A 12036-nucleotide genomic window follows, 5' to 3' on the forward strand; every position below is an offset into this window, starting at 1 on the left:
ACCTCCGACAAGCTTATCTACCTCGTTAGCGCGAAAGTCCTGGAATAATTTTTCTTCGCCGAGTAGACTCGTCGATGCAAATTCGTTATCCCGATAGAGCCGCCGTTAACGCAATTAAAGTAAAAGCGAGTCAGATTAATGAAAGCAATTAGATGCCAACGATTTATGTCGACTGTAACTTTCTTTTTTGACGACGGATACGGCTGCGAATCGCGCGGTGCCAGCCTGACCGACTGTCGCACCTATTGTTAATCAACCGCGTTTCTCATAAATAAATAAATTAATATTACTCTTCTCGGCTGTTCCTTTCACACCGATTTTACCGGCCTTCTAATTGGTTCCACAATAAATTATATTTTAAAGCAGGCCTCTTACTTTATTCAACGATTTTGTTGTATCATGGACAATACGATTATATTATCAAGTGCAGATAAATAATCGAAATTTTTGTATTTTCTTTGCACATCTAAAATTTTTCCACGTGTTTATAACACGCAATATTCATCATTTAATTGTCGTTCAGCACAGTTTCTGTGAAGAAGTCACTCATACAATAGAGACTCTCTTATTCGAAGGTTTATTTTTGTAATATTTTCATACCAAAACATTCTACTATCTAAATATTGCATTCAAGTTCATTATGAAATGACAACGTATCAAAATAAAACAATGATTAGATAATAGATCATTTAGATACCCAACAGAAAATTTTTTAAACAAATATTCGGATAAAGGAGTCTTTACTGTATTGGCAAAAAGTCATTTGATAAAAATTGAGTGTCGTGCTGCCCCTTATTTTTTAGTAATTTTGTTGTAACGTTTAGTCTGGTCGAATTTAGTAAACTTTGATACCGAAGATGGTACAACTAATAAAAATTAGAGAAGAATTAAAATGAAATTAAAATTAAAATACGTACATGTCAATTACAAAAACGAGCGATATTGCCTCTACGTCGTTCCTCTTTTAATGTCAATCTACGATGTTTAAACTGCATAAAATCAGGGCTCCGATAGGATCTCGAGCCGATAATAAAGGGCACATCGGCATTAAACGCGAAAATAAAAATCAAGAGGCTGTGGAGGGTGGTCGACATTATTGAGGATCGACAATAACCTTTATCACCTGCCTAGCACCGAGAGAAGGTTACGCTGCGGGACCGTCTAAGATCAATAACGCGGCTAATAGTAAGCACCGAAACCCCTGAAGTGGTTACGCTGCGTCTAATTTAGAACCGGTCGCACGACAGTAAAGTGTAAAGGCTTCTTTTTGTGCGATTTCCTGGTGATCAGTGCGAGAACGAAGAGAGCCAAACACCGATCACCAGAATACAAAACCTCGTATTGCCGGTTGGGAACAGCTCGTCCCGCGATGTCCGCTTCGACTGTCGACAGAACCGAGCACTTCGATGGTGAGGCTACTTGATGCCCCATCAATTTCGAATTTCGAAAATTTTCCTATCCTTCTTGCTTTGATTTTCGGTTAATATTCTTCAATTTTCCTTTTAAGCTTTAATTCTGCAGGGTTGTTTCTATTAAATTCGTATTACTGAATAATCGAATGATGCGAATTTGCTCCTTAATGTATGCATGTGTTGGAGTTATCGTTCAAATGTGTCGGCATTTATTTAAAAAATGTTCAAACAGAAGAGCCATTATTAATTGACAAATTTTTCCTTCGATTGTTAGATGGGACGAGAAATATGTCCTATTTAACAATTCGAATTTACAGCCAATGGTGAACGCCAGAAAAGCGTCGTTACTTATGGATACCAACAATAATTTTGACAATATAAGACTGCAGAATCGTGCATTTGCGACAACTACAAACTAATATTCTTTCACAGACTGTACACGATGTTCCTTTCGAGCACGTAACACGAGAGTCATTCACGACAGAAGTAACCCTCTGAGCAGGAACGCGTCGGTAATTGGCAGACAATTGCCGTTAGATCTGATTTATCCAGGGTCGAACGTAATAAGGAAACAGAATTGCCAGTTCTTGCGTTTTCCGCTCGAACTCCTCCCGCCCGAGTCCGTATCCGCGCGCGATTGTTCCAAACATAATTCGCAAATAGTTTCGGGTGCCGACTGCCGCGACGAGAGAAACAGGAACTCACGCTTCGTTTTAGTTGCGCGCATCCTACCTGTCCTCGACAAAGCTGACTGTTGTCTCTGACACGGATAAAGGGTATAGAAACGCGTTTGAAATCTTCGTGATACGTTATTCGAAACATTTTGTTTGCGGCGAGGCGGATGTCGCAGCCGCCAGCCGGAAAAACGTGTTACGGCCGCCCCTTTGAGCCGCGCAGGCATTCGCTGGCGCAGCCCACACTAGAAATGGTTTTAGATAACGTGTAAAATTTCATGCCACTAATTCCCGCCGGCGGAATTCATGGTATTTAAATTACAGCGCGGGCAAGGATTTTTCCACGGAAACTAATTTTTCTACCCAATTAATTGCCGAAGTATATCCGACGTCTCTGTATTCTAGTTGCGCGAAATCCGTTAAGCGGATTTTCGCTCGCGAAATAAAAGAGTCTCGCTATTATTTGCTACAGTTTAGCGCAAAACCGGTGCACAAAGTCCGCGAAGCGTTTTTCGTTTCTAATCGCATTATTTTCATATATTGCTTGTTCACCAATGCAAAATTAACGGAATTAATCATACAACGCTGTTTCCGAACGACTTTGTGAATCAACACGGTGTAAGATAATGATAACAAAGCTTCAAAATTAGTTCGTTGTAATAGCATTTAATTTAGATACACGTTAATACTTACACTCGCAACCTGTGGCGTAATATCAACCGCGTTAATGAAACTTCGTTACATGTCGCAGTGTGCGGGGATTTTATAAAACTTCTAGAATTTGATACCAGAACATTGTAGAATATTCTAATGTTGCGAAATCGTTTTGTAATCTAACGGCGTACTATACTTCTTGCTGCCATGCAAAGTGCGCAAAATTGAGATTTTAAAAATCATTGTACAACGAGAAGTCGCTAAATAAATCGAAAATAAATTAACAACAATTTCTGGAGCGCGAAAACAAAATTTTAGGTAGCGTATTGCACATAGAAGTGAAAAAGCTATCTTCTGTATTAATAAAATTCGTGGTAAAGACTTTTACATTAAACCGTTAACGAACACGGAATGATTTAAACAAGCACGGTCTGTATAAAAATACACCGAAACGGCTAATTAGGATTAACGTTTAATTTGGAAGCACTGATCCGGATTAACCCCATCGTGGATAAAATTTATTACATTCTCCTAAATTGCTATGGCGGCAGCGCGCATTTTATCACTGAACGAGTCAAGATTTATTTGCGGCTGCATACGTTAACTAAAAGTCAAATGCTTTTAATAAAGTAAGTGGCGATCATGTTTCAAAATACATATACCGATGTCCGTGCGTATAATATCACTTGCCACGCACACACGCGCGTGCCACGTACTTTCCAGTATACGGGGCACGCATTTTAATTGAAATTTGTACGGAAAATGTTATTCGCTCGCCGAATTCCATGAAGAGACAATGGAAAATGAAACCACCGTGCATTGTTTAATCAGTTTTAATTAAATATTGTAGTAAAGCGTAAAATTCGGCGAAATCACATCTAATTTCGGAAAACCGGTCAAATGCCGCCGTTTCATTACTAATTTTAATGAATTTCATATTTTAAAACGTGAACCGTGCATATTCACCATCTTGAATTTTCATTGAGAATGTTCTCAATTTTCGCGTTAATGTAATCGCAAAATATTTCGCATAAGCGTACTCTCGTTGAATTTAATTCATCACCGTTTGAAACGGTAATCACGATATCCGCCAGGAGTACGACTTTTTGTCGTCGAGTATATCAAGTGACTGGGTTAAAAATCATTTCGCTGAACTTTTATCGCATGTACATTGTGGATTATATACGTATGTGAATTAAATAAGAAAGTGAAAAGCGAAGTAGGAAAATTGTTTATAACTATAGCTTTGATTTCATTGTAGCGAACTATATAGAAAGATTTTCTACACAAATATATATTATTTACTACACAGATATATATATATTATTATTATTATTACACTTTATATGTATGTACTTTATGTACAAAGTGCATAAGGTATATAGGCGAACTTATGATAACGAAATAAGATGTATTTAACTCTTCCGTTACGGCGTCTGCTCCGTTAGAGTGACGCCATGGAACGAGTTATTTATAGTCTTATATTACACAATATTATATTGTATTATATAACATTCTATTGTATTTTATTATATTGTCTTGTATTGTGTTTTTTTATATTATGTATATTATATTTAAGTAATATACATAATACAAGCACGTCGCGCGGACGTTTCTATTTGATCCCTATTTGTTACAATCGATGCAGAAATTTGTTATGTCGCATAAAGATTCGAAGTCTAATTGCAAGTAAATAAATCGTCGCAGACAAAATTTTACGTCTCAGGTAATAGCGAAACTAGAATGTTGAAACATTGCCTACTGTTGTAGCGTCATAAAGCGACGCGTTAACAATGATAAATAAGCGTCAACGTTGGAAGAGGTGTTGCAATTTCGGTAATATGATTCTGAATGTAATACGGTTTCGGATTGGACTATCGAATAAGTATTATCCATCATGTTTCACACGACCACCGGCAGTGGGCGGTCGAAAAATGAGTTGAAAAGCCGTCTCAAGCTACAGATCAGACTTGATAGAAACGGCGCGTGTGGGTGTAAACGCGAATACGGATGTCGACGTCATATATTCAGGCCGACGAGATACGATTCACAGGGTGTCTCGAGATTCTACGCCCTCCAGACACCTTTTCAAGGTGTATGCCACTCATTTCGCGGCTCTAGTTTACCCTTTACCCTCTTCGCTTGTTCGTCGCCACGTTTACGCATCGATCTGGCCACGTTAAAGCTGACCGTCGCGTTTCAAATTTTTCACGGCGATACCTTGCCGACTTGCGAACTGTCGGCGAACGTAATGGACGTATACGAGTTGGTTGCATTCATACTGGCGTAGATTACGTTTTCTATATATTTTTAAATGTAATCTATACATGCTAAAATATTTCAAAGACAAGTGAAATGATTTACTGTAAATTAGCTTAGTTGTAAATTATCTTATCAATAAATTTGATTGGTAAGCCAATATGCATGCTGGTAAACAATAACACTGTTACATTTCCCAATGAGGAAAATGTGACTGTATTTATTTGTAAAAAAATGCTGTACAATGAAAAACTGTGTCTGAAAAATCTGATATATTAATAATTATACAAAATAAGAAGTGTAATCTCTATGACAAAAATAAAATCGTTCATGTATTACATTCTAGTGTCCACTATCGCCGATTATACTTTCCTGCGTTTATGGTATATGCTACAACGAAACTGCAAGGAACTGTGCATATAAGAAATATTGCGACAGTTCTTTTATAATTGCCACAAAATATTGTCGCAAGTTAAAAATCGCGTGCACTAGTTTCTCGATGCTTGATAACTTCGTAAAATATTTGATAAAACTGAGAATTTTCATAAAGATCGGCAGGTTATCGACGACTATTGATCAATATGCAGAAGCTCGACGCGAGAGAAGATATTCCTCCGGTTCCAGCTGGGTCTCCCACGGTTAATCGGGAGCAAAATCGTCGGCGTACTTGCATGCTCTCAGAGAACGGGCAGCTTTCGTCCGCAGCGTACGGGTCAACGTCAGTGCCGGTAGTTTCTGGCCCGTGGCTCGTTCTTCAGCACCGAAATACCGCTCACGTCACCGAGCATTGTTCGGCTGGACTTCTGGACCGGCGCATAATTTCCCGCATTTGCTTGGGCGTCCTGACCTTTTACCACAGAGATTCTTCCCCATATTCATACACGCACGAACCGCCAATATGCATACCTGTTATGTCAATGCGGAAATTGATGTCGCTGACGTTGACGCTGAATGCCGATCGTGTGTGAAGTACAGAAAACTGATTGTGAGTGGCAAGAAGCAGATAGCGTCGTTAAAGTACGTCGAAACACCTGATTTTCAAAGGTTTCTTTGCATAGAGAAATCTGTTTAATCCTTCTACGAAAATAGGGTGATCTGTTCACTAAATAAACACTGGAGCAACATGTTTGTTGAGAGGATCGTTATTTAATCCCCTAAATGATACTATCTTGAGCTGGTTTATTACCAAGTTACATTCCTTAACACAGTTCCAACAGTATTTAACCCTTTCGTTACGGGTGCCGACTATAGTCGACGGCCGAGCGACGTGCTGTGTGTACATAATATAATAGAATACAATACAATAAAATATAATACAATATTATATAATAAATTTAATATTATATAATATAAGACTATAATTAACCCGTTCCGTGGCGTCATATCAGCGTAGCGTATTGTCGTAACAAAATGGTTATTTTTGCAGCTATTTTTAAAAGTGAAAGTCAGAAACTTACGAATAAATGCGTCCGAAGACCAACGTTAATAACACAATGCTATCGTTTCACATACACAATTTCGTAATATCATAGGTAATTTCTTTTTAATAATTAAAACTTTCAAACAATTCAAATTGGATCAATTTACATTCTCGGAACTTTAATATTTCATTTGCTGAGATAAAGTGGATAAACTCGTTTGTTTCAGTTTATAATAACTAAACTGTGGATGTTTATTTTAAGATACAAAAAACTGCATAGATATTTCTTTCATTCCTCAATTAATTTATTCCGCCGAGGATGATGCAAATTCTTCACTGTTCTGCATTTGATCTACCCATTTCTGTCATGAATGCGTAAAATCCGCAGTCCACTAATAACTCTTTACAAGATTATAGGAAAATTTCACCAGAGACAAAGTGGTCGCCTCTGTATAACGACGTTCATTGCTTATGCATACGCGAAATCAAAATTTTCTAATAAAATTGCATTTATTTAACAGGCGACGCGGCCCGCAATAAATAACATCCCAAAGGCAGAATCTTCGTTTGTAGGGCGCATGCGTTTTCGATCGCAATTACGGATACGTCGGCCCTACTTTGATCGTCGCGTCCCTTTGACTCAAACAGCACCGCTACAAAGTGAACTTCCGATAATACGTCCACCGGAATCTTTCGAAGCTGGAGAGCATCGGAGACAGTCGGCAAAGGGAAAGCAGAAAACCGTTTCGTTTTTGTGATTTAGCCTACAAAAGTGTAACCGCGTTTCCAATCTTGGCATACCAGCTGCCTAATCAGCTGCTTAGTTTTTCCATTAACGGTGCAGGCTCCCTGGAAAAGGGATTTGGGAGAGGATGCAGGACAACGTCTGAAAATTCGCCAATAAAAATTGGTACGGTACATTTTGCCCATATTGAGTCCAATGTATTTTTAAACATTCAATGTTCGTCTAAGAGGATTAACCGAGCAAATCTTTAGAGTCAAATATTTTATTCGAATAACACATTATTCGTCATAAATTATTCTATCTATTTATATAAATAAATTATTTTTCGTACGTATTCGTGTTCGAATAAATTCTTAATAGAATAAAATTTTATTCGGATAAATTTTTATTCCATTAAATATTTATTCGATAGTGCCAAATAAAATAGTGTTCGTTAATTTGAATTTTCTATCCGACGACCGAATAAAATTTTGCCCAACTTCGAATGAAAAGCAATTGAAATATTCTTATTTCAACAGTATTAATATAAAACCAGATTTCTTTATCATTCATTCAGTTAAAATTAATTTTGAGTGCTGAATTAATTTCTGTCCTGCATACTTTCATTTTACATGTACGAATGTAAAATATCCGTACATCAGGCGGGCGTAAAAGATTTTGGAATTCATTCGATTCGGAATATTCGATTGTGTCCCCAATACTGATTACGGGGAATATTGAAACACAGTAGCGGTCACATTGGATTGTACTCTGAACTAATTTTGCAAATTAAAACGTGCTACGCTTACAAGATAATTGCAAGTACAAATATTCCACTAGTGGTTGATCAAATTTCCATGGTAGTAACGCCCTTCTACCATTGGCTAATCGAGACATATCACAGGGATGCAATTTGTTAGTATCCAGCACAGTTCTATTATCGTAGAATTAATCCGTTACATGACCACTTAATATACGTTTGTTTCAGGAGCCGCGCCCGAGTTAAAAGCGCAATTAGTTTGTCCATTTACGTTACGCTGCCGGACAAACGTTAATAATCGTTCACGCATGCTTCTTAATGCAATTCAATATCTCCGCGAAACTATTCCATTAAACTTTCGTATTACTCTTCACGGTTTTCCGGTAAAATTGAAAATCTCTCTTTACCCGCGCTTGGAGTGCGATACTATGATTGCCCCCCTGAATTTATATTTAATCGATTAACTTTTTCCGCTTTCTCGTTCCACGGCACTCAAGCCGCCTTCGCCACTTCGGCCTTTGATAAAATTTTCAGGAAACCTTATGAGTGGCTTCGCGGAAAGTCACGTACCAAATTTAAGCGAAATTGGCTCAGTCGTTCGACTGTCAGGAGTAATCCGCATGTGGAGCGCGGAAAATTATAGAAAAAGTTCTGTAATTCCATCTGGTTTCGACAACAAACTGAACCCCTTGGTACTCGTATTTCAAGACATTTCAAGCACGCTTTCATAAAATTTACCGTTCGAGTATCTACAGTTCAACTATCGTAAAGCATTTTTAATTGGTAAGTATAATAACGGTAAATAGTATGGAATATAGCAACATCTCGCAAATAAATTCTCTTTAAATGTAATATTAAACGATGTAATGAAAATTGGACCTACAATGGATCCGTGAGTATTAAAATTATTTATGCTTAATACATTTTTACGTTAGTAAGTTACGAGTTATCTGTTTAAAATCACCTTACTTTCCAGTACATGAGACTATAGTACCTACGTGTCATTACCGCTAGGCAATCAGTTCATCCCTGTGTGTCAACTGCAAATTATTTCTATATCTTAATTTAGTATGGACATTTAGGAATGCATACTCTATTTGCTATTGATCGAACTTGATTTGATGATTATCCGTGCCTTGACAAATTTAACACATTCTGCGTCGTCACGATCACCAATATCCGCTTATACTATGGGATCAGGTAATGGAACAGACTCCACTTTATCCACGATCACGACCAATACACTCGCAAAGCAAATAATCCTGCGGCCACGCACGCTCGCATTAACCTTCATCTCATAAGAGCGTCAACTGTCATGTGGCCACTTCAATACGCCCATGAAAACTATGTTCCAACACCCATGAAACTTCACTATTCAAAAAGTAAGAAGATAATAGAATTTGTCTCATTGAACCTCCACCTGCGACGCTGTGTCAACAAGACACGGTCTACTGCAGTTTGCTACCGTCTGGAAGGACGCAACTCAAAGAGTCGTCGATCCAGGGGCTTCATCTTGTTTAAACTACGAAATAGATAAATCAACACGCGACGCAGCAAAGACGCTTCAGCGTCCTCCGTGTCTTGATAACCGTCAGCGTAGAAAGACGGCCGGTTGAGAAAACTGCCGTGATACAGGCTGTCGATCGATATAACGTTCAGAGATCCAACGAAGATCCAACGTTTCCCAGAACTGAGCAACGAGCTCCGCAGAGAACAGGGGAAATATGGTACCGACAAACTCCCCGCGCAAGGATAACACGTTATTACGATGCCTAACCGAATCCAAATCGTGGAGCGCGGTTGCAAGCTCAGCGGAGAAACGCCGGTAACAGTAGAAACATATGTGGCATAATGTTCGACGTTGGGCTCAGCTTCTTCAGGATGACTCGGTCGGAACGTTGTGCAGATTGGGAACTGGATTCCATCTTCAGGGTAGTCGGCACGGGTCTTCCGCAACAGGATGTTATCAGAATCGCGGGTTGAACCACCATCTGTAACCTGTATCGTCCCGAGGAATGTTTGGATTAGTTAGAGACTCCGGTGCACCCTGTTTCGAAGTATCGCTCTCCACCCTTGTCCCTAAACTCCAAGGCTGACAACTGGCGCATACTACGCCAGATATTGACACATCGGACGCAGTGCCGCGTCAAATTAACGTTTGAGTTCGCTGTCGGATTCGGGACGAGTCGAAGCAAAGATTGCGCTCGGGGAAGCAAAGATAACGTTTGGTAAAATGTGTTACGAGTTCAACGCTGCTGGCACGTTCGTTGGTACGTTCGTTGGTACTCCTAGCGGCGGGATGTATAGCGCAGGCTTGGAGGGAAACATGAAACGGCTTTTATGAAAGCATCGATACGATTCCATGAGGATCTTCTCCCTCCATTTTGTCCGCTTTGATAACCTGCGACTGATAACGTTAAAGTCTATAACACTAATTATTACGGTCCATGAAACTTCCAATTATGAGCAACCAAACTCTCGACAAAATTAGGGAACATTGATTTTGTCATTTTAGTGGACTTTTTAGGTGTATTTGGTCTTAGTCCTTTAAAATGGGATAAAAATTTTGAATCAATCAAAATTTAATTAAACCATTTATCTACAATTTAAGTTGCTTAGCTAGACATCCATTTACGAAATCTATGAAATCGAAATATTTTCGAGTCGAGACACGTAAATAATTCTCTTCTTATTTTTCGAATCATTCAAATAAATTTTTTAAAAAAGATTTGTTAGCGTCAATACTTAGCAGATAATATGTGAAGGCAACACGAACTTTGTTCGTTGTCTAACGTAATACCCGTATCCTGTATTCCTATATCTGACTAATACTGTATTCCTATACTTGTCAAGTAAATCGTGGCAAGAAGACATGCGAAAATTCAATACGTTACGAGAAATTAGGTCCATTGCCATTTGGAAGGAAAATTTTGTCCGCGCACGATACCTTTATCGCGAAACGTAATAAAGCACAGCCTATTCTTTCTTTTCTGCGTGATCAGTTTCTATTATCGTGATGTCCTTACATCACCGTGTAGCCAGAACGAATCCACTGAAAACAGGATCCGCAAGGGATTGCGAGAGAAAGGCAAGACATAAAAATCTGAAGCATCGCGGTGGCGGTCCACCTTTCGTACACGCCATCGGACGCGATCATTATTTTCCGGAGCCAGGGGAATCCCATGTCGGGGCTGCGACGCGACGCCACGGAAGTCCATGTCCCATCGAGCGCCGCGACGCGACGCCGAGCGCCACACCAACAAGACCGACAGAGAAATATCGCAGTTTTATGTGTCGAAAAATATGGTTATTTTATGTGACAGATTTGCGGAGCTGCTTTCCACAGAAGTAAAGCAGTCTTCTGCGCGTGCAGACCCCAAAAAGTATTTCTCGACGATCGAAACACGCTCGAAATGAGGGAAAGATTAGAGGCGCGGTATATTGACTGTTGCAATATTACAATTCGCAGCGAGCTTGATACTTTGAGCACTTTAAAGCGAAGAGCTCTGCGAACGGTATGCAAATTTGTTGTATAAATTTTAAACACTGGCATCAAGGGAACGGCGACTTTATATATGTATAGTTAAAACAGATTTATTCGAGGTTGAAGAATTAAAACCGGTGATACGGAGAAACGCGTTTCTGCATCTGCTTAACGGTAGATTACGTATTTGTATAATCGTGTAAATATGTTGTTGTATATGCATAATACACTAGAACTACCGACGATTGAGGTATACCTACTGCTACCGGAGGGGTCAAAATGACTTGTTTCTTAAATGACCAAGACATTTAAGAAAAGACAGCAATTTTTAGTTTTTATATATTTTTTATTTTTATGAACAAAAATTGAATGTAACCTGAATAATAATAGTAATAGAGTAGCAAAAATTTATAAAATACTTATGCATAAAATGATCGCCTGAAAGTAATCTGAGGAAACTTGCCTGCAATAAATACTGCAAGTAATGACCAAGTCAAACAGTGTAAGTCGTAGGAAAAACATTTTTTTGTTGTTGACATATCTTTGAGTTTGAAATATTTTCTTTTACGACTAAAGGTCGTGTCACAAGTAACGTGTCACAATAATTTCCACGATACAACAGAACAGTACCGAAAACCTATGTTCCGTG

Source organism: Augochlora pura, chromosome 1 (genome assembly GCF_028453695.1).
Source record: "Augochlora pura isolate Apur16 chromosome 1, APUR_v2.2.1, whole genome shotgun sequence".
Classification (NCBI taxonomy): Eukaryota; Metazoa; Arthropoda; class Insecta; order Hymenoptera; family Halictidae; genus Augochlora; species Augochlora pura.